Here is a 24,321-nt window from a genome sequence, read left to right as displayed (position 1 = left end):
GAAAATGTGAATGCTGAGTATGTTCTATTAAATACATTTAGCTCAGTGAGGGAATAAAATACATTCCCACTTGGGCTTAAAAATCTAACTTAAACTACAGGGAAGGGGGTGGGGACTGGGAATGGGAAAGATCAGGGAAAAAAGGACTGATAAAAGGGAAGGGAAGGTATAAGTGAAAATAAACTGAAAGTTAAATTTCTAAAAGACAAGCCAAAAGGGAAAGGTAGCAAAATTTTGATGAGGAGGAATAAGAGAAAAGGAAAGAGATAAATATAAATGGAGAAAGATAACATGAAGGAAAATACAGAATTAGTAATCTTAACTGTAAATGTGAATGGAATGAACTGTACTAGAAAATAGAAGTGGATAGCAGACTGGATTAAAAATCAGAATCCTACAATATGTTGTTTATAAGAAACACATTTGAAGCAGAAAGATACACACAAAATAAAGGTAAAACATTGGAGATAAATATATTATGCCTCAGTGGAAGTCAAAAAATCTATCTAGGGTAGTGATCTTAATCTCAGATAAAGTAAAAGCAAAAATCAATTTCATTAAAAGAGATAAGGAAGGAAACTACATCTTCTTAAAAGGCACCATTGGTAATGAAGCTATATAATTACTAAACATGTCTGCACCTAGTGGTATAGCTTCCAGATTCCTAGGGGAAAAGATGAGTGAATTACAAGGAGAAATAGACCACAAAACTTTAACAATGGAAAACCCCAATCTCCCTTTCTCAGAACTAGACAAATCCAACAACAAAATAAACAAGAGGGAAGTTAAGAAGGTGAATGAAATCTTAGAAAACTTAGATATTATAGACCTCTGGAGAAAAGTTAATGGGAATAGCTTCTAGGGTGGAGGATGCAGTTTCCTAAGCTTTTGGGGGTTTTTGTAGTTGATTTCAGGGACAACCCCCAGGATTTCAATTCCTTCTAGTTCTTATGTGAGGCTCTGACTACTCTCCTGACATGTACTCTGGTCTGTGGATGACCACAAACACTTCCCTTTGCCCTGGAACTTTGAGGAGAGTCCCTGCTCTGATATGGCAGTAAAGCGCCTTTTCCTCAGACTGGGACCCAGACTGCAACCTGGATCTGAGTATGGGCAAAGCAAAAGAGTCTTGCCTCAAAGACAGCAAAATGACTGTGCCATATTCTCTCTCCCCCTTACCCTCTGTGGATTTAACCCTCTGGAAGCAGCTGCTGGGTTCCAGGGATTGGGGCTGCACTGAAGCCTGCACTGGCCTGGACTACACACTCACTCTGGTGTAGCAGAGTTTTCCCACTGATCTTTCAAGTTGTCATGGGTTTGAAAATTGTTTCATTCAGTCTTTCTATGGGTTCCACTACTCCAGTATTTAGTCAGAGTAGTTTTTAAGAGGTATTTGGAGTGGTCTGGGGAAGAACTGCAGGGATTTCATGTCTTTACTCTGCCATCTTGGCTCCATCCTCCTATCATGAGTTTTCTTGACTTAAAGTGCTTTATAGTGTTAAATCATTTGATCCTCATAATAATTCTAGAACACAGGCATAATTCTAGAACATGGGTTCTAGAATACCACACTTTCTAAAGAGGGACAATTGAAACCTAACTCAAATTAGCTTCTCCATACATTATCTCAAAAATGACCTTTAATCAAGATAAATGATAGGCATCTAACTCTAAAATTATGGGATTTTTAAACTTAAAAATTCTCTTTAGATCCTTAAACAAAAAGTTCTCTATAGTAGTCAGATGGGATAGTATCTACTTCACAATGTAATCTATTCAAATCTAGCAGTCTTAGATTGGCATAGGAAGAAAATCCAGACAAAAGACTGTTTCATTTGTAGCACCTATATAGATAGATCCTCTAAGATTAGAACAAAACCATAGAATCTTGGAGATGGCAGAGACCTTAGTGGTTATTTAGTCCAACCCGTTATTGGTCTAACACCTTTGATTCAATGCCTCACACAGAATTTTGCCCATAGTTGATACTTGGCAAATATTTATTGACTAAATAAAAATTTAGTGAATGAATATAAGAATGGACTAGTGAATGAGGGAATAGGTGAGTAAATGATTAGATTAATAGAGTTATAACCTTTGGGATAAATGTTCAAGGATCATTGGCCCATAGCTTAGTGCTGGAAGGGATCTGTGAGGCTATCATGTCCAATCTCTGCACTTTAACAAATGAGGAAAAAAAAGGTGAGTTCGAGAGAGACCATAAAACTTGCTCAGGATCATTTAGCTACTTATCTGAAGAGAACTTTCTGTATACAAATCAAGGCTATGTCCCATCTAAAATATAAATCTAGAGGTATAAAACCCACTTTCATGGATATGCAGCCTAGGTAGCATCGATCTAGAAGAAGGAACACTAGATTTGGAATCAGAAAAGCTGGATTAGCTTCCTGACACTGTTTGGTATTATATGCGTGACCTTGGGCAAGTTATTTCCCCTCTTTTGTCCTTGATTTCCTCATTTATAAAATAATAAGGTTGGTCTGAATGATCTCTAAAAATCTTGTAAGGGAGTGCCCAAGAGACCCTTCAGCAGAAGCTAAAAGTCTTAGAGGCTAAAACATGAGAAGTTTGATCGATAAAAAAGGAAGTTTTCATATGCCAACCAGATATATCCCACCCTGGGATACTTGAATACCTTAATTGTGCTTGAAGAGGTCAACAAGCCAAATTAACTGTTTCAAGAATATTTACTGTATTTTTTTAGTTTTTGGTTTTTTTTTGCAAGGCAATGGGGTTAAGTGGCTTGCCCAAGGCCAAACAGCTAGGTGTCTGAGACCGGATTTGAACCCAGGTACTCCTGACTCCAAGGTCAGTGCTTTATCCACTACGCCACCTAGCCGCCCCATATTTACTGTATTTGCACAGTTTTCCCTTGCTAAAAAATTCTGATTGTTTAAAGGAGCATGGAGATTATTTATGGAGACAAGGGACATTTTAACAGGAAAAATGTATAGAAAATAAGAAGAAAATTTTCCCTTGTCTGGAGGTAACTAAGGACTCCAAAGCCAAAGTTCTGTGGGAGTCAAAAAAAACTTTTTAAATTCTAAACTGATGAAGCTAAGTGACCCAATGGATAGAATGTTGAGTCTAGAAGATATAAATTCAGAGTATCAAAAGACACTTAATTACTAGCTGTGAAACCAAGTCACTTCAGTCTCTACTCAACCTATCAACTTTATATTCAGAGGAAGATAAAATGTTTAATTTGTTCTTTGCTATTGTTCTTGGTCATTGTGTTAATTAGAGGTCCTAAGTTTTTTTTTTCAAAATTATCTTTATTATTCTTATAGAAATTGTTCTCCTGGTTCTGCTCACTTCATGTTGTATCAGTTTATTTATACAAGATAAATACAAATATTTCTGAAACTATTCCCTTCATCATTGCTTATGGTATAATAATTTACTGTGAGTGCATCATTTCCTTCCAACTTCACACCTGAACTAAGAGTCAAATCTCTCAAAAAACATTTGAAGCTTTTTTGATAGGTTAGAATGAGAGGAGATGGCCTCGTGGCTCACATTATGGTTAATTTGTGGGAAGAGCCTTGTAAATGAGAGTGATGTGTGTATTTAGCAGGACACTACATGATTCTCCATTACAGGGGTCCTACAGATCATGTATGGGGAGTCTTCTCTTTGGGAGAATGAGCAGGCCCTCCCTCATACATCAGGGGATGCTGAAGAAAGCTACTTAGGGGAATAAAGAAAGAACCAAGTCAAATATTCCCTGATTGTGATTGATACTGCTACATAAATTGTGCTGATAGCATAAGTCTGGGGCCTTAGCAGCTAGAGAGTGAGCTTTCTACTTTTAAAGACCAAGGAATGCAGCTGGTAATTCTGAATGAATGTAAATGAAAAGAAGCAACCTAGCTATTCCACTAATAAGATAACGCCATCTCTCAGTTTCCAAGCATTTTCTCTGGAATGCTCTCCCTCCTCATTCCACCTACTAGCTTCCCTGGATTCCTTAAAGTTCTAACTAAAATCCCATCTTCTACAGGAAGGTTTTCCTCAACCCCTCTTAATTCCTTCTATTAATAGGTATTAAGTTCGGTTATTTCAGTTATGTCTGAGTTTTTGTGACATGATTTGGAGTTTTTCTTGTCAAGGATATCAGAGTGGTTTGCCTTTTCCTTCTCCAGTTCTTTTTTACAGGTGAGGAAACTAAGAAAAACAAGGTGAAGGAGCTTGTCCAGGGCCACACAGCTATTGTAAGAAATAGGATTAAAATTCAGGTCTGCCTGAGTTAACCTCATAGCTTCTCTCTATTAATTATCTCTTTTTTTAACCTGAATATAACTACTTTTGCATATGTATTTGACTGCATGTTGTCTCTCTCATTAAATTGTAAGCTCCTTAAGGACAAGGACTGTCTTTCCCTTCTTTTTTATCCCCCAACACATAGCATAACTGTCACATAGTAATTGAGCAATAATTGTTTTTGATGATTGATTGATCTCTACTGATAGAGGTGAAGACAAAAGAGCCACAATGAGGCATCTACCCCATGGCCTTTGACCCAGAGATTCTTTTTCTGTTGATGTTGGAGCCATAAAAAACAGGAGAATAAGAGAATACTTCTTTGATAAGAAAGTTCCAGGAAGAGGAAAGTGACTTCCTATGCTCTCCACTTTCCTCCTCCTGGAGCTTTCTTAAAAGAGTTCTCCAATCCTGCCCCCAAGTATTTTCTTATTCTCCTGAGGAAGTGGTTGAATGGAACCAATTCTGAGAGGTTCTGTGTATCTGACTTCCATAGTGAGGGGGAATTCTTTGAGTATCTATTTTTTACATTCAACTAAATTTATTAGAACATCCAGATGGGGAATGCTCTTTTGGCTGAGATGGGGAGTTAGTTCTAGAGGACTTTATAAAGATGAATTCCCTTTGCATTCAGTTCTTGATAGAGATCTACAAAGGAGAAGAAATTGCAAAAGGAAATGGTGAATGGTTTTGATAGATAGGATTTATTTCATACTCCCCATCCATCCAGCACATATACATACCATACTTTATGCTTAGCTTTTCTCAGGGGCAATTATAACTCATCTTTTAGGTGCTGCCCTACCTGAAAGGCTACAGGCTTTGGCTATGGGTATCTACCACCATAGAATCATACTGTCATAGACTGCTTAATTGTTGACATATGAATAGAAGTTAGGGATAGCTGTGACTTGGCCAAATATTACTATCAGGGCAGAGAGATGACTCCTTCCCAGAGAGTTTCATATATGACCCCTGAAATATGAAGTTAACAAGAAAGCAAGCGAGGGTCAGCCCAAGGCAATGCTACTAAAACTGTAGAGAACAATTCAGCATCAGGGAATGAGAGACCCTTCAGCCCCATCCAAATCTGATGTATCCTAAAAATCCCCTAGCCCAATCTTGGATCATATATGGGAGGCTACATAGGTCAGTTCATAAAGGAAGGGCTTTTATGGGGTTAGTATTTGTGGGTTCTTTCAGTAACCTTAGCCTTATTTTTTGAGTAAGTTCCATAGAGTTGCCCAAATCATTCCATTGTAGTTAATACCATAGAACATCAAATTCTGGGGGTAATTTTGTCTTCTTTTAAGTAAAACTTCCCTGTGTTGTAGGTAAGAGGAAAGAAAGGAAATACTGTTCTTAAGGTACCTTTTAAGCAAGGGATGGATTTGCCCATTAATAGTGCCACACCTAGAAGTTATCTTGGTCAGGTGAATGGTTTGATGATCACCACTTTAAGTTTGAAGTATACTCTCCCTAGAGACCAGTTAGAGGACAGCATGCTCCTAATTAAGTAATAGTAAAGATATGATGTTGGGGGAATTCACTGGATGAGAGCTCATGATTAATAGTACTAAAAACTATTCTGAGTTACCTCCAGAATCCTGTGGTGAAAGACAGCTATGCCCTGGAAAGCCAACATGGAACTGTAAGAGTAATCCAAAGGGTATATTCTATAAAAATAAATGAAACAACCCCGCCATGCAAGGCCCATCTTATATGTGCCAATGATAACAACTGATTGAAGTGATAGAGTACTAGGCCTGGAGACTTCCTGAGGTCAAATCCCAGTCTTGGTTATGTGACTCCAGGCTAGCTTTTTAATCAGTTTTTGTCTCAGTTTCTTTGACTGTAAATGGGGATCATGAAAGCACACTCATAGGGCATTATGAGGATCAAATGACATAATAGTGAAAAGCATTCAGTACAGTTCATTATTTATAAATTATTTAAGAATTACTGAATGGGCCACTACCACCTCCACCACCGCCTCCCAGGACCACGTGTGCAGCCTGCCCATGGCGAACCCGTGGGACCGGCCCAGCCCAGCCCGAACAGCCCAGAAGGATAGGAAAGCCCCAGTAGAGGCCTTCATTATGAGTTTCGTTGAATATAAAGAGCTTATTAAAGAAGGGGATACTGCCATCATTTTCTTGGGCCATGGCTCCATGTTCCCTGTGCAAGTCCAGCATGGAGCTCAGACCCAGACCAAGTATGGTGTGATCCACCATTCATCCCATCTCATTGGTCAACCCTTTGGCTCCTGGGTGACTTGCAGCAAAGGGGGCTAGGTATATGTGCTTCATCTCACCCCTGAGCTCTGGACCCTGAATCTCCCACACTGGACCCAGATCCTTTATTCTACAGACATCTCCATCATCACAATGATGCTGGAACTGAAGCCTGGATCAATTGTCTGTGAATGAGGTACAGGGAGTGGTTCCCTCTCCCATGCCATTATCTGAACAGTGGCTCCCACTGGACACCTTCACACAGTGGAGTTTCATCAGCAACGGGCCCAGAAAGCAGAGAAGGAGTTCAGGGAGCACCGAGTGGACCGCTGGGTGACTGTGAGGAACCAGGATGTGTGTGTATAAGAATGGCTTTGGTGTGTCTCATGTGGCTGAGGCCATCTTTCTTGACATCCCCTCACCCTGGGAGGCCATTGGCCATGCCAAAGATGCCCTGAAGGTTGAAGGTGGTCACCTCTGCTCTTTCTCACCCTGCATCAAGCAAGTACAGAGGACCTGCCAGGTCCTCGCTGAGCATGGGTTCATAGAAGTCATCACCCTGGAAATCCTACTACGAGAGTACAATGTTCAGACTGCTAACTTGCCCTTTCCAGATCTGGGTGGAGCCCTGGACCACTTGCCTGTCCTGGGTGAGGCTCAGTTTAAGATTGGGGTGCCCTTGAAGGAGACTGTGGGCCACACCAGCTATCTGACCTTGTCAGCAAGAGTTTGTTCTGATGCCACTGATCTGGAGAGGGAAGAGGCTGGGAGATGGAGGGAAAGGGGGCTGGGATGTGTGGAGTCACCTAATTTGTTTTCCTTGGTCAGAGAATGCCTTATATAGTCAGGCCTGCCAGGCCTGGGCTTTTGTAGAAATGCCACTCAGCAGCCTGCACCCCAGGTTCTGGAAACCAGGCAAGGAATCTGGCCAAGTCCTATCTAGGGTGTTTACTTTGAATCTTTTCACTCATCCCCACCCTCTTTCTTGGACTCCTCCACCATCCCTCCACCCTCACTTCCCTCCCCCCAACTCTGTGGCCTGGATTAAATCTATTTAGATTTGGGAGATGTTTTCCTACTACCATCCCCCTCATCCCAGTCTAGGCTCATTTCTTTGAGTTTTTAGTTTTGTTTTAAAAGAAATTGTCCCTCCCACTAGCTCTGCCACTACCCACCCTTTCACATCCCTTTGTGGATGCTCTGTCCCAAGGAACAAGGGAGCCCTGAGGTTGATTCAGAAAAGCACAAGATTTAAAGTTTAGTCCCTACTCTGTTATTTCATCATTTGTACAATCTGGTCAAGTGATTTCCCCTCTCTAGATCTTAGTTTACTCACTATCAAAAGCCCTCTCTAACCCTAAATTCTGAGATTCTAAAAGATCCTGGTTGGCTAGTAAGTTTGGGTGGCCTCTGGGTGTTAGGGGATGGGGAGGTGGGGAGAGAGTAGAATATCTTTCCACACCCCCCCACACACACACCCCATCCACACTCTAAGCCTGGCTTTGAGGATTGGGTTCCAGCTGTTCTCTGGAGCAAAAACCTTCCTCCTCCACTGTTTCTCTAGGTCCCTGGATAGGAAAGGGCCTCTCTCACCCTTGTCCTGGAATGTTACAGCTGTAAGATGGAAAATATACCATCTCCAGCACATGGATAACCTCGTAGTAATAATAGAGAACTTAGTACATTCTTTTATAGGGTCACCCTTCCCATGTTTCTTTACCCAAATAGTCTTTGGCCTGGTTTTCACATCAGTCTAAGCTGTTTCTTTTTCCCAGGCCTCCCCTGGATTACTGGATCACATTTCCATCTCCTGAAATGGCCCCCCACATCTCCGAGGGAAGCACCCTGAGGAGACTTTCCCTGGACTTTCATTTGTCAGAATTTTACTTGGAAGCAGTGTTCAAACCTGATATCAGGAAAGAGTTTTCAGTAATCAGAGCCCAAAGAATGTTTCTGGAGGTAATGAGCTGCCTGTCATTTTGGGGGTATTTGGTGATATTGTAGAGGGGAATCCTACTCAAGCAGGTATTGGACTAGATACCTTCTTAAGTGCCCTTTAGGTCTCAGATTCTCTGAGATATATGAAAACAGGCATATTGAACCCTTACAGAATCATGGGATCATGAATCTCTGATGGTTATCTGGCCCCTGAGCAGTAGGCCACTCACTGCCTCACTGGGTCTCAGCTGGCCCAGTCAGGTTTTGGATAGCTCTGATTTTCTGGTCAATGATTTAATGCTTTGAAATTGGCTTGGCACTTAACACAACCCTGTGAGATAGTTAATAAGCATCCCCCTTTTAAAGCTAGAAATGACCTTTTAAATGAATAAGAAACTTTTGCCTTTATCAGGCTGAAAACTGCCTTGTGAAACCAAAGAGAACAGGTTCTAATCCATTTCCCCCAATAGCCCTTCCAATATTTGAAGACAATGATTCTATGTATTTCTCACCTGAGCCTGCTTTTCTCCAAGATATGTCCAACTGACAGGCAGCTCATTACCTCCAGCCTGTCCATGTCTGTGGTATCCCTGAAGGTGCAAGAGTATAGAATGGATTCCTGACTCCTCACCCCAATACCTGCCTGGGGTTGCACTCTTTCTGGGGAAATGAACAAGTACAGATTCTAAACCTGTTGTTTATTTTTTTTGTTGTGTTTATTTTTGTTTTTTGTCTTTGCAAGGCAACGAGGTTAAAGTGACTTGCCCAAGGTCATACAGCTAGTCAATTATTATGTATCTGGGGCTGAATTTGAACTCAAGTCCTCCTGGCTTCAGGGCCAGTGTTCTATCCATTGTACCACCTAGCTGCCCTAAACTTGCAGTTTAAAAGGAAATTCCATCTGTTCCCACCAGCAAAAAGAGTGGAATCAAGAAAGAAAGACCCTTACAGAATCATGGGATCATGAATCTCTGATGGTTATCTTGCCCCTGAGCAGTTCTGTGTGTCTGTTGTAGGAGATGTGACATCCTTGACTTCCAAAGTGACCTTTTGAAAGAAGAGAAAAAAGATTGTCCATCTGTCTGTCCATCTCTCTCAGGTTCATTGGAGTCAGTGCGTGCCTGTCCCTGGATGTGCATATGTGGAGAGACATATGTAAGCATCAGGACATGCATGTCTGTGCATAATAAGTGGTTATGTCCTAAACACAATGGAGTCAAAGCTTAGTCGTCTGAATTATTGCCTGACACTTTAATAAGTGCATGACCTGGGGCAAGTCTCTGGGGCTAATAATAACAACCCTTCCTCCTAGGGTTATCCAGATCCTCAAATGAGAGAGGGAATATGAATTTATTTGGTAATTCTTGTCAACATGAGCCTTCCCTGTGGTGGAAAAAAAAAGAATTAGTGAATGTCAGTCTTCACCTGATCCCTTCAATTCCACCCTAGCTCTTTCAGGTTCCATTAGTTATATACAGCGAAGGGTGGAAGCAGAGGGACACAAAACCAATCATATACATCTGAAAATCCATTCCTACTCAATAAACTCCAATGACTACTTATTATCTCCAAGATCAACTTTCAAATCTTCTGTTTGCCTTGTAAAGTTCATCACAACTAGCCCATTCCTACCTTTCCAGTTTTTCACTCTTTTTATTCCCCTTTATGTAACCTTATGATCCTGCTCCACTGGCCTCCTTGCTATCCCTTTCACATAACACCCAATCTCCCACTTAATGTAATTTCTTCCTTCCTAACCTCCTCCTCATGGGTTCCTTCAATACTCAAATACTTAGATCAAATTTCATTTTTTTGCAAGAGGACTTTTCTTTTTTTTTAATTTTTGCAAGACAGTGGGGGGGGTGTCAAGTGACTTGCCCAAGTTCACACAGCTAGGTAATTATTATGTGTCTGAGACCTGATTTTAACTCAGGTCCTCCTGACTCCAGGGCTGGTGCTCTATCCACTGAGCCACCTAGATGCCTACCCTAAAAGGACTTTTCTTAACCCATATGCCTCCCCTAGACTGATACTGCCTTCCCTCAGAGCTTACCTTCTAATATATCTTGTGTATATCTTATATTCACAGATTTATCTGCATGTTGTAATTCTAAGTATAGATATACCATAACCCGACCCTACCAAACCCTCTAAAACATTACTCTTCTTATGCAATTAAGAAATTTTGTAAGGTATTGATTATGCAAGTTGTACAAAGAAACAGTACTAGAAAGATGGTAAATATCCCATCATAAATTTCTTTGTAACTAATATAAACTAAAGTAGTTATAGTGGTACTTTTCACAATAGTTAAAAAAACAAAAAAAAAACTGGAAATAAAGTCTGTGCCTGTTGAATTGAAAATGACTGAACAATTTGTGATATATAAATATTATTGTTTCAAAAGAAACGATGAATATGAAGAATTCTAAAAATCTTGGGAAAACATATGAACTGATGTGCAAAGAAGTAAGCACAGCCATAAGAACTACATATGTATGTATATAAAAATACACACACATGCACACATGTGTATAATACTTAATGTGAAAGAAAACAACACTAAAAGATACAAGAATTCAGATCAATGCATTGACTGATACTAATAACCATGGATTGTTAAGGAAATACAGATAGAAATATGGTAGTCTATAGGTATGTAATGAGTTATACATATACTATTTGACATGATTTGTTTTGCTTTGCTATGTTTCTTATTACAGGGGAGAACTGTATTGGGAAAATATTTGAAAAATCAGCATAAATAAAACATTTTTAAAAAGCTATCTTGCTAAAGGGTAGCTCTGGTGTATGATTGAAACCTTAGCACTCAGTATAACAGCAGAAAGAGAGCAATTCTGCCATCTTTTCCTGATAATTTTTTGGGTTTGCCAATGCAGAATGAATGGGAACAATTTGCAGTAGATCTTCACAGCAGGAGAGCAGCTCTGATGACAAGGAAAAACATAATGATAAAGGATGAATGTGATATTTGTTATGCAGTCAGGGTACCAATGGACAGTTTCACCTGCCATTATGGAAATTGGAGCTATTTGTTCTCATATAATTAATTGTACAAATAAATAAAATTTATCTATAATATTTGGCATGTGATCTTCAAAATTAGAGTTCATGGGATCACATTTTGGACATCTCATATACAAATATAGACAAACAGACATTTTAATGCAAATCTAATATACCCTAATTAAATTAATGAGTCTTCTTGGGTTGTTTTAAATTGAAAAAAACCTCACAGCTTCAACATATAAATCAAACTTGCCTAGCACAGTTGCATGATAGAGAAGTCTGCACACTTATATCCCATGCATCTCAAATCAGATTGTCTGGAAATGAATGGTTTCAATACCTAGCTATAGATTCCAATACCATTGTTAGCTCCCTGTATCTATAGTTTCTTTCATTTTCTTTCTAGTTTGAAATATATTATGGTTTAGGTGAGGGGTAATGAACAGAAAACAAACAAAAAACCTAACATACAAACCTGGCTTCTTATTCTTGGTCTTTTTCTGACCTGTCTTTCCTCATGGCTTTACCACCTACCTGCTACCCTTTCTTTTGCTGCCCTTCCCCTTCTCAAAAACCTAATGTGACTCCCTTCCCTCAATCATGAATGTTGTACAAGCTTAAAACTCCCAGTTTCTTAGTTGATGATTCAATTGTTGTCTGTGACTTTAGGACTGACTGGGAAACCTATGCTTCTTTCCCTGTCTCATGAGTTCTTCTCCAGGCATTTGTGCTCTAGAATCTGTCACATTTCCCTCCTTACACAGTTAAGCAAGCTGCCCTGACTCTTACTGCTTTCTGAGATTCACTAAAATGTAGCCTCAGAAGTCCACATAAGGGATGGGAGCAATTTTTTAATAGACCATAAGGAGTTACTTTCCATCATGCCTGAAAATCATTTTGCTGGAGGCAACCTGACTACAATATTGAACATAAGCCATCCCTGTTCCTTTCTTGCTCTGCTTTGGAGATATTAGTTCTGACTCTTGTGTCAAAACTGGCCTACCCCGGGATGAAATTAGCAGGACTTCTCTTTGAGTCTTTCCCATAAATACATCTTTGCTTTCAGCATTCTTTGATCATTTAAGTTTTCCTTTTCATCCCATCAATGAATCTTACTAAAATATATAAACCCCCCAAAATGTTTCAGCTCCCTCCTAAGTGTCTGTTGGAGAAAGGAGGGAAGAAGCTGTGTGTGTAAGAAATAATGAATAGACTGAACAACCTGCTTCTCAGCCTTTCAAAAACAGAAAAGAAAAACCATTCGTCTGAAACTGAGGACTGTCTATGTGGATTCTGCTGATGGGTCCATTTACTAAACCTTAACATGGAATTGGAAGAGGAAGGGGAGAGGGAGAAGGATGAGGAGGGAGAAGAAAAGGAAGAGAGGAGGAGGAGGGAGAGAAAGAGGAGAAGGAAAACAAGGAAGAGGAAAGAAAGAAAAGGATGACAGGCAATAGGAGAAAGGAAGGGAAGGGAAGAAAAAAGCAAAAGTAAAGAGGAGGTGAAAAAGGAATGAAGAAGGGAGAGTAAATGTCCTGTTCCAATGAATTCAGTACCTAGAGTGTTGAAGGACAAGACAGGTAGCATTAACTCGGCTAATTGTTTACCTGCTTAGCTCATCTAGACCAATCTTCCTTGATTAGCTTTTGATTTTATGCTGGATGGTTAAAGTGCTTCTGGGCACCTCTGGGCAAATTTGTGGTCCATACTGAAAAGGAATTTTTATCACCTGTTTAATGCCCCATGGCTGACAGAGAACAGCACAGAGAGAGGAGAAGAGCCACTTTTGTTGGCATTAAAGGGGCCATTAAACACAGGATTCAGGAAAGGTCTTGTTTTCAGTTACATTCAAAGCTCTCAACTGAAAATGAAGTGTAAGCAAGAGGTAGAAGAAAGAAAGCTGAGCCCTAAGCACCCTAGAGAAGTTGACCTCCCAGAGACACAAGAGGTTGCTGATCACATCCCTCCCTTTAATATTGCAAACAGAAAAATGGAGACACTCTCAACTTGAGAGTGGATTAAATTCATTACTGAATGTGGTCATCTCTGGATCAGGGAATGCTAGTAGGATGAGATTCAGGGCATTGCTTCTGCAAAACACAAAATAAGATGGGTGGGAACTAGCTAGCTTCATCATGTTCTAAAACATGGATAGAATTAAAGAGATTTAGAGCTGGAAAGGACTTCAGAGGTCATTCATTACTTAATTTACAGATGAGGAAACTGAGGCCCAAAATCAGATAGGTAATAGAATGGAATCCCTGGCATTCTCATTTCAGCCCTCAGATTACAAAGTCACCTTTCTTTCCTCTTTAGTATTTCCTATCTGCTCTGGTTGGTGCACATCAGTTTTATCAGCTATACTTTTTCTCCTCTCTTCAGTTCATAGAGATGCGTCTTTAAAATCCCTAGGGCAAAGCCCCTTAATCTTTTTTGGTATCATGGTCCCCTTTAGAAAATTGTTGAAGTCTATGGAACTATTCCATGAACAATATTTTAAAATGCAAAATTAAAATATATAGGATTACAAATGAAGCAAATTAAATTGAAATGCAATTATTTAAAAAAAAATAAATTAGTCTGTAGACTCCAGGTTAAAAACTCTTGCATCAGTATATTGCCAGATTAAATCCATCAGCAAAATGCTACTGACTATTTATTATTTACTATTTATGAGGCACTGTGTAAAGAGCTGCAGATATAAAACTAAAAATGAAGCAATCCCTTACTTGTAGAAAACAACATGTATATAGGTGTATAATATATGTACATATATTACATATGTAATCATCCTGCTAATTTCATCCCGGGGTAGGCCATTGATGATTCAATTGTTGTCTGTGGAAAGAAAGGTGACTTTGTAATCTGAGGGCTGAAATGAGAATGCCAGGGATTCCATTCTATTACCTATCTGATTTTGGGCCTCAGTTTCCTCATCTGTAAATTAAGTAATGAATGACCTCTGAAGTCCTTTCCAGCTCTAAATCTCTTTAATTCTATCCATGTTTTAGAACATGATGAAGCTAGCTAGTTCCCACCCATCTTATTTTGTGTTTTGCAGAAGCAATGCCCTGAATCTCATCCTACTAGCATTCCCTTATCCAGAGATGTTTTACTATGTGCATCTGTAGCCAAAGAGCCCTAGAAGTGCCTCAGAACTGATTCCTCTCAAAGAAAACTAACAGTGTTACAGGATATTCAAGCAGAAAGATCCTTTAGATATTCTTGGATCTCAGTCTTTCTCCCAAAATCCATCTCTCAATTTCTCTCCTTTCTATTTCTCTCAAAAAGTGCCACTGCATTTCTGGGGCCCCAGGTTCATAACATTGATTTTGATCTTTGATTCCTTTCTCTCCCCCCAAATATTCCATCAGTTACTGTATCTTGTTTCCACTTTCCTTGAACCTGTCATTTTGTCTTTCCTGGTGACATAACCATCCTGGTTAGGCTCTTATCACCTCTTTTCTACCTCTTGCCTTTCCCTTCTCTAAGTCACTTCTATTAGCACCTAAAGTGAGTTTCTTGAAGAACAGGTCTGACCAAATCACCTCCTATTTCAAATAGCATCTGAGATTCTCTATTCTCTCTAGGAAAAAAATACAATCTCCTCCATTTGGCATTTAACATCCATCACAATCTGGTTCCAGACTACCTTCACAGATTTACTCGCATTCACATTATCTGTGTTCTACGCAGATGGGTCTACTTGCCTCTACACAGAATCCTCCCATTCTGAGAAAGTATTCCTCTTCTTTACATTTTAGAATTCCTAGATTCCATCATAATTCAGTTCAGGCTCTTCTTCCTATTTATCCTGATTCCTCTAGAAACTAATACCTGCCACTAAATTATTTTGTACAATAATTTGTAAATAAATACAAAGATATTTATTTACCTGTATACATGTAAGGGTTTTCCACTGGACATGTTCAGATCTCTTCTCAGTTTCTCAATTTCAAGTATCAGTAGTTATTTCCACCCAGTGCATCAGAACAGAGAGCTGTGGTAGCCTTAGAACCAGGACTCCAAAGTGGAGGTTGCAGCCCAGCTGCCTGACAGGGAATTCCTGAGAAGCCAGAGAGTCTAAGGTGGCTTTTGGTTTTGGAAGTGGGATTGTACCATATAGGAATTGAACTAAGATGTGAGATTAATCCAGTTCTCCTCTCCAGAAGTTGAGGTGATATGGGGGGGGTGGTTGGAGAATTAAACCTTACATATTAGAGAAGTAGGTTGGCATTTTTGATGATATACCATTGAAGTTAATTTTATTTTGCAAAAGCTAATCTAACTATAGTAGTTAAATGGAACTAGGATGTAGGGGATTCACCCTCTATATTCAAGAAATACCATTTATAGGATCTGTAGTCAATGACATCCCAAAACCCCCTTAAAGGGTACCAGAGAGCCCTGGAGAAGAGTAAAGTATAATATGTTTGGACTTTAGGCAATAGAAGTCGTGGTAATCCATGTTGCATAAAGACTTCTTGAGGACAGGGTCAGTTTAGCTCCTATCTCTCCTTCTCCAAATCTCTAGCTCAGTGACTAGCATTTAATTGGGCAGGGACCATTTTCACTTTTGACTTTGTAATTATCAGATCAATAGTAAACAAAAGAGATAGATCATAAAGTCAAATCACCACTGTCAAAATAAAGGCAAAGACTCCTGCATATTTCCACAGCACTAGATGAGAGTAGATGATCCCTAACATTTTGGACTCTAGATACTAGATTTATAGATATTATACTAGATACTAGAATTATAAACAAAGAGTTCATCAAAACATAAGCCACCTTCTTATTTTAACATTCTAATATCCATTACAGATTGGCTCTTTTGCTAAGGTGAGGTCCAACAACTCATTCACCTCCAAAATCTAAAAGTTTTGATTTTCAGCTAGTCAGGCTTTGGGTTTCTTTTTCCATTCAATCCCACCCTTCCATTTCCTTAAATATTATCCTGGGACCCATCCATGGATAATGGAGTTTATTGAACATAATCAACCATTCAACTAGGAGAGCTGATACACTTCAAGAAACAAGAAATTACTTTGATGCTACAATTAATTGCTGCATGGATATTGCCCCAAGTGATGGCAGACAGCACCATCTGGAGAAATAGCACTGTGAAAAAAAGGAGAAATTATGTGTTAGTGAGGGATGAATAATTTAATGATGAACTCTGGAAACTGTAAATAATGAACATACTAGAATTATTATTCATTATTTCATTAGGTGTCCCACTCATTACAGAAAAAAGAAGGAAAAAAATTCCAGAGATTAAGATATATTGTCACACTTTAATGGTAGACCTGTTACTGGCACAGTGTGCCAGTGAAGAAATCATGGAGATTATAAGGAACTGCAAGTAATTTGGCTGCTCAGTATAGATACCCCAGGAGCTCAAAGTCAAGCAAGTCTGGATTCCCAAAGACCAAAGGTAACCTGAGTCAATTAGCTCAATGAGTTAAGAAGCCAAAGATAAAAATTAAATAATTAAATAGCTAAGATCCATTTCACAGAGAATACATGTGTTCACCATTCCCAAACTGAACTCTAAATCCCAATCTCAGCCTCACACTTCATATTGATCCCCAACCACAGCCTTCCCTCATATACTGAGTCCCAAGTCCAGCCCCTATGATGACACAGCAACTCAACATTTGCATTTTATTAGATAGACTTTGGTTTTTTTGCCTCAGCATTTGTACCTTGTTTTTAGATTAAAGAGAATGGAGATGGAGTGGTATCTTTCTCCATAGCAGGCCTTGCAGTAAATTCATCAATGCCCCAAGGATTAAGGAATAACCATCAGGATCAAATCTTTTTGTAGCTGAGACTGGGACTCATCTAACAATGATCTTAAATTTGAACCTGAAAATTGGGACCCATGGTTTTGGGGAGAAATGTTTGTATTTCTATGTTTGCTATATAAATTGTTGTTCCTCAATCATTCCAGTTGTGTTCAACTCTTTGTGAGTCCATTTGGGGTGCTTGGCCAAAGAGTAGAGTGTTTCTCTATTTCCTTCTTGTTGGGAGAATAGAGGCTGACTGTGTAGTTTCTCTTGAATCATGAGTTGTTTACTATTCCTTGACTGGAAACAGTTGTTTGCTGTTCCTTGATGGAAAACTGTTGTTATTTCACCTGGCTTTTGCTGATAGCTAAGAGTATAACTGTAGGGAACAGGAGAGAGAATTCAGAGATGCAATCATTTGAAGTTAGAACAATAAAGCTGCCTATTTATTTGCCTCTGGCCTGTGAATCTCTTTGTAGAATACACTGGTCATGTCCGGTTGTATGCCGAAGACCTTAGAGAGGTAAGGCTTGGCTGCCCCCAGAGAGAGGATCCGGACACCTTCTCCAATTTATTTTATAGATGAGCAAACTGAAGCAAACAGAGTCCAGTGATTTTCCCAGAAACAAACCCCTAATAAGTGGCTGAAACTGGATTTGAATTCAGGTCTTACGGACTCCAGGTCTGGTGCTCTTTCTACTGTGTCAACTAGTTGCCCCTCATTGTAAACATCATTTTTTATATGAATTGCTTAAATCAAACTGAAATTTTGGGCATTGGTGACTAGCAATGGAGGTGGGGTATAGATACTATGGATTAGGGAGCTGAACTTGTAACATTACAGTAGGATATCCCAAACACCTCAGGGATGCTTCTAGAACTTGGAGGGAGTAGATGTAGTCAGGCTTGATCAGGAAGCATGAGGCCAGAGTTAAAGGAGAGATTAGTAATCAGAAATGAGGGTTCTCAATGCAGAATTTAAAAACCTAAATAACCATGTAGGAAAAACTGAATATATGATAAAGACTTTCTCCAAAGAATATTGGGTTTGGAATATAAAAATGCTAAAGTTATGGAAAACTAGGCAGACGTAAAGCAAAATGAAACATTGAAAGAATGCATAAAGATAGTGCAACCCAAAATAACTTGATCTTGAATATAATACCCTGTGGAAATAATAGGTGATAATGATATTTAGATCTGATTTAGAAGTCTATTTAGTCTATAATCAAATCAAATCTTTCAGCTCACATTTTAATTGGGGTAAACAACATATAAACAATTATGTATAAAAAAGATATGGACAGAATAAATTGAAAACAATCTCGAGGAAAGACATTAACATTAAAGGAGACTGAGGATGAATTCTTGTAGAAGGTGGGATCTTGGTGAAATCTTCAAGGAAGCCAAAGAAGCCAGCAGGTAGATATGAGGAAGGAGAGGATAAACAGGACAGAGGTACAGCTAGTGAAAAGGCATGTAGTGGGAGGCTTGATATAAGGAAAATCACTGGATCATAGAATGTGTAAAGGGGAATAAGGTTTAAGAAACCTGGAAAGATAAGAGGGAGCCATGTTATAAAGAGTTTTAGAAACCAAATGGGATTTTATATTTGATCCTGGAGGTAATAAGGAACTATTGAAGGTTGTTGGATTGAGAGGATGACATAACCAGACCTGAACTTTAAAAAGATCATGTTGAACCCACTGAGACTTCTCTGACCATAGCCCAGCCAAGGCTGATTGGCTGTTCTTTTATCTCTCTCTCTCTCTCTCTCTCTCTCTCTCTCTCTCTCTCTCTCTGAAATTCTCTCTCTCGCTCTCTTTCTCTTTGAAATTCTCTCTCTCTCTGTCTCTTTGAAATTCTTTCTGTCTCTTTGAAATTCTCTCTCTCTGTCTCTTTGAAATTCTCCCTCTCTCTTTCTCTTTGAAATTCTATCTCACTCTGTCTCTTTGAAATTATCTGTCTTTCTCTTTGAAATTCTCTCTCTGTAGCTGTCTCTTTGAAATTCTCTCTCTGTCTCTTTGAAATTCTCTCTCTCACTCTCTGATTATATCAAATTCTCTCTCTCTATATATATATATATATCTGTCTCTGAAATTCTTTCTCTCTCTGTCTCCTAAGAATTCTCTCTCTCTCTCTCTCTCTCTCTCTGAAATTCTCTCTCTGTGTCTCTTTGAAATTCTCTCTCTTTGAAATTCTGTCTGTCTCTTTGAAATTCTCTGTCTCTTTGAAATTCTCTCTCTGTCTCTTTGAAATTCTCTCTTTATCTCTCTCTGAAATTCTCTCTCTGTGTCTCTTTGAAATTCTCTCTCTGAAATTCTCCCTCTCTCTGTCACTTTGAAATTCTCTCTCCCTCTCTTTGAAATTTGCTCTGTTTCTTTGAAATTCTCTCTCTTTGAAATTCCCTGTCTCTTTGAAATTCTGTCTCTTTGAAATTTTCTCTCTCTGTGTCTCTTTGAAATTATCTCTCTCTGTAACTTTGAAATTCTCTCTCCCTTTCTGTCTCTTTGAAATTCTATCTCTCCCTATCTGTAATTTTGAAATTCTCTCTCCCTCTGTCTCTTTGAAATTCTCTCTCTGTAGCTGTCTCTTTGAAATTCTCTCTCCCTCTCTGTCTCTTTGAAATTCTCTCTCTCTCTCTCTGTCTCTTTGAAATTCTATCTCTCTCCCTATCTGTCATTTTGAAATTCTTTCTCCTTCTCTCTCTTTGAAATTCTCTCTATCTGTCTCTTTGAAATTCTCTCTCTCTCAGTCTCTTTGAAATTCTCTCTCTCTCCCTCATGGTCATTTTGAAATTCTCTCTCTCTAATTATTTCAAATTCTCTCTCTGTGTCTCTGAAATTCTTTCTCTCCCTCTCTGTCTCCTAAAAATTCTCTCTCTCTCTCTCTCTCTCTCTCTCTGAAATTCTCTCTCTCTCTGTCTCTTTGAAATTTTCTCTCTGTCTCTTTGAAATTCTCTCTCTATCTCTTTGAAATTCTCTCTCTCCTTCTGTCTCTCTGAATCTCTCTCTCTCTATCTCTCTCTGTCTCTTTAAAATTCTCTCTCTGTAGTGTCTCTATCTCTCTCTGATTATTTCAAATTCTCTCTCTCTGTGTCTCTTTGAAATCCTCTCTCTCTGTCTCTTTGAAATTCTCTCTCTATGTCTCTTTGAAATTCTCTCTGTGTCTCTTTGAAATTCTCTCTGTCTCTTTGAAATTCTCTCTCTCTGTCACTTTGAAATTCTCTCTCCCTGTCTCTCTTTGAAACTCTCTCTCTCTCTCTGTGTCTCTTATAAATTCTCTCTGTCTCTCTGATTATTTCAAATTATCTCTCTCTGTCTCCTAAAAATACTCTCTCTCACTATCTCCTAATTCTCTCTATCTATCTATCTATCTATCTATCTCTATCTCTGAAATTCTCTCTCTTTCTCTGTCTCTTTGAAATTTTCTCTCTGACTCTTTGAAATTTTCTCTCTGTCTCTTTGAAATTCTCTCTCTTGGTCGCTTTGAAATACTCTCTCTCTGTCTCTGTAAAATTCTCTCTCTGTTTGAACTTCTCTCTCTGTGTGTCTTTGAAATACCTTCTCTCTCTCTTTCTCTCTCTTTGAAATTCTCTCTCTATCTCTTTGAAATTCTCTCTCTCTTTCTGTCACTCTGAATTTCTCTCTCTCTCACTCTCTCTGTCTCTTAGAAATTCTCTCTCTGTCTCTTTGAAATTCTCTCTCTGTGTGTCTCTTTGAAATTCTCTCTCTGTGTCTTTGAAATTCTCTCTCTCTGTCTCTTATAAATTCTCTCTCTCTCTGATTATTTCAAATTCTCTCTCTCTCTGTCACCTAAAAATTCTTCTCTCTCTGTCTCCTAAAATTCTCTCTCTCTCTCTGAAATTCCTTCTCTCTGTCTCTTTGAAACTCTCTCTCTCTGTGTCTCTTTGAAATTCTCCCTCTCTCTGTCTCTTTGAAATTTTCTCTCTGTCTCTTTGAAATTCTCTCTCTCTGTCTCTTTAAAATTCTCTCTGTCTGTTTGAACTTCTCTCTGTGTGTGTGTCTTTGAAATACCCTCTCTCTCTCTTTCTCTCTCTTTGAAATTCTCTCTCTATCTCTTTGAAATTCTCTCTCTCTTTCTGTCTCTATGAATTTCTCTCTCTCTCTCTCTCTCTCTCTCTCTCTATCTATCTATCTATCTCTCTCTCTCTCTCTCTCCCTGTCTCTTTGAAATTCTCTCTCTGTAGTGTCTCTTTGAAATTCTATCTCTCTCTGATTATTTCAAATTCTCTCTCTCTGTCTCTTTGACATCCTCTCTCTCTCTGTCTCTTTGAAATTCTCTCTCTCTATGTCTCTTTGAAATTCTCTCTCTCTAGGTCTCTTTGAAATTCTCTCTGTGTCTCTTTGAAATTCTCTCTGTCTCTTTGAAATTCTCTCTCCCTGTCTCTTTGAAACTCTCTCTCTCTATTTCTTATAAATTCTCTCTCTCTCTCTCTGATTATATCAAATTATCTCTCTGTCTCCTAAAAATACTCTCTCTGTCTCCTAAAAATTCTCTCTCTCTCTCTCTCTCTCTCTCTCTCTCTCTCTCTCTCTCTCTCTCTCTCTCTCTCTTTCTATCTCTATCTCTATCTATCTCTCTCTCTCTCTCTGAATTTCTCTCTCTCTGTCTCTTTGAAATTCTCTATCTCTGTCTCTTTGAAATTCTCTCCCTCTCTGAAATTCTCTTTCACTCTCTCCTTGTCTCTTTGAAATTCTCTTTCTCTTTGAAATTCTCTCTCTCTGTCTCTTTAAATTCACTCACTCTCTCTCTGTTTGAAATTCTCTCTATTTGAAATTCTCTCTCTCACTCTCTCTCTTTGAAATCCTCTCTCTCTCTCTTTGAAATTCTCTCTCTCTGTCTCTTTAAATTCACTCACTCTCTCTCTGTTTGAAATTCTCTCTATTTGAAATTCTCTCTCTCACTCTCTCTCTTTGAAATCCTCTCTCTCTCTCTCTCTCTCTCTCTCTCTCTCTCTCTCTCTCTCTCTCTCTCTCTGTCTGTCTCTTTAATATCCTCTCTCTCTGTGTCTCTTTGATATCCTTTCACTTTCTCTCTCTGTCTCTTTGAAATACTCTCTCTGTCTCTTTGAAATCCTCTTTCTGTCTCTTTCAAATTCTCTCTCTCTGTCTCTTTGAAATTCTCTCTCTTTATCTCTGTCTCTTTGAAATTCTCTCTGTGTCACTTTGAAATTGTCTCTGTTGCTTTGAAATTCACTCTCTTTCAAATTCTCTCTCTCTTTCAAATTCTTTCTCTCTGTCTGTCTCTTTGATAATCTCTCTCTGTCTCTTTGAAATTCTCTCATTTTCTCTTTGAAATTCTCTCTCTGTCTCTTTGAAATTCTCTCTCTCTGTCTCTATGAAATTATCTCTCTGTCTCTTTGAAATTCTCTCTCTCTCCCTGTCTCTTTGAAATTCTCTCTCTCACTGTCTCTTTGAAATTCTCTTTCTCTCACTGTCTCTTTGAAATTCTCTCTCTCTCTCTCTCCCTCCCTCCCTCCCTCCCTCCCTCTGTCTCTGTCACTTTGAAATTATCTTTCTCTGTCTATTTGAAATTCTCTCTCTCTTTGAAATTCTCGCTCTCTTTGAAATTCTCTCTGTCTCTTTGAAATTCCGTCTCTTTGAAATTCTCTCTCTGTCTCTATGAAATTCTCTCTGTGCCTCTTTGAAATTCTCTCTCTCACTGTCTCTTTGAAATTCTCTTTCTCTCACTGTCTCTTTGAAATTCTCTCTCTCTCTGTCACTTTGAAATTTTATTTCTGTCTCTTTGAAATTATTTTTCTCTGTCTATTTGAAATTCTCTCTCTCTGTTTCTTAGAAATTCTCACTCTCTCTGTCTTTTGAAATTCTCTCTCTGTGTCTCTTTGAAATTCTCTCTCTCACTCTTTGAAATTCTCTCTGTCTCTTTGACATTCTCTTTCTCTGTCTATTTGAAATTCTTTCTCTTTGAAATTCTCTCTCTCTTTGCAATTCTCTCTCTGTGTCTCTTTGACATTCTCTTTCTCTGGCTATTTGAAATTCTCTTTCTCTTTGAAATTCTCTCTGTCTCTTTGAAATTCTATCTGTCTCCTTGAAATTCTCTCTCTCTCTCTGTCTCTTTGAAATTCTCTCTCTGTCTCTTTGAAATTCTCTCTCTTTAGGTTTTAAATTCTCTCTCTCTCTGTCTCTTTGAAATTCTCTCTGTCTTTTTGAAATTCTCTCTCTCTGTCTCTTTGAATTTCTCTCTCCCTCTGTCTCTTTGAAATTCTCTCTCTCTTGCTCTTTGAAATTCTCTCTCTCTGTCTCTTTGATATTCTCTGTGTCTCTCTTTGAAATTCTCTCTCTGTCTCTTTAAATTCACTCACTCTCTATCTGTTTGAAATTCTCTCTCTCTCACTTTCCCTCTGTCTCTTTGAAATCCTCTCTCTCTCTCTCTCTCTCTCTCTCTCTCTCTCTCTCTGTCTCTTTGATATCCTCTCTCTCTCTCTTTCTCTTTGAAATCCTCTCTCTGTGTCTCTTTGAAATCCTCTCTCTCTGTCTCTTTTAATTTCTGTCTCTCTCTGTCTCCTTGAAATTCTCTTTCTATGTCTCTCTCTGAAATTTGTTCTCTCTGTCTCTCTCTTTGAAATTCTCTCTCCCTCTTCCTCTTTGATATTCTCTCTCTCTCTCTCTCTCTCTCTCTCTCTCTCTCTCTCTCTCTCTGTCTCTTTGAAATTCTCTCTCTCTGTCTCTTTGAAATTCTCTCTTTCAAATTCTCTCTGTGTCTCTTTCAAATTCTCTCTCTGTGTCTCTTTGAAATTCTCTGTCTCTGTCTCTGAAATTCTATCTCTCTCTCTGTCTATTTGAAATTCTCTCTCTCTCTGTGTCTCTTTGAAATTCTCTCTCACTCTCTCTGTCTTTTTGAAATTCTCTCTCTGTCTTTTGAAACTCTCTCTCTGTGTGTCTCTTTGAAATTCTCTCTCTCTCACTCTTTGAAATTCTCTCTCTGTGTCTCTTTGAAATTCTCTCTGTCTCTTTGACATTCTCTTTCTCTGTCTATTTGAAATTCTTTCTCTTTGAAAT

At 38.8% G+C, this 24,321-nt stretch overlaps 1 pseudogene; it reads left to right on the top strand.

The window, feature by feature from the left end:
• Nucleotides 1-6,383: 6,383 nt before the first annotated feature.
• Nucleotides 6,384-24,321, top strand: part of LOC141504639 (tRNA (adenine(58)-N(1))-methyltransferase catalytic subunit TRMT61A-like) — a 135,049-nt pseudogene continuing 117,111 nt past the window's right edge.

Source organism: Macrotis lagotis, chromosome 1 (genome assembly GCF_037893015.1).
Source record: "Macrotis lagotis isolate mMagLag1 chromosome 1, bilby.v1.9.chrom.fasta, whole genome shotgun sequence".
Lineage (NCBI taxonomy): Eukaryota > Metazoa > Chordata > Mammalia > Peramelemorphia > Peramelidae > Macrotis > Macrotis lagotis.
Note: the sequence above shows the minus strand (reverse complement) of the source record. Positions and strands in the feature narration are given on the sequence as shown.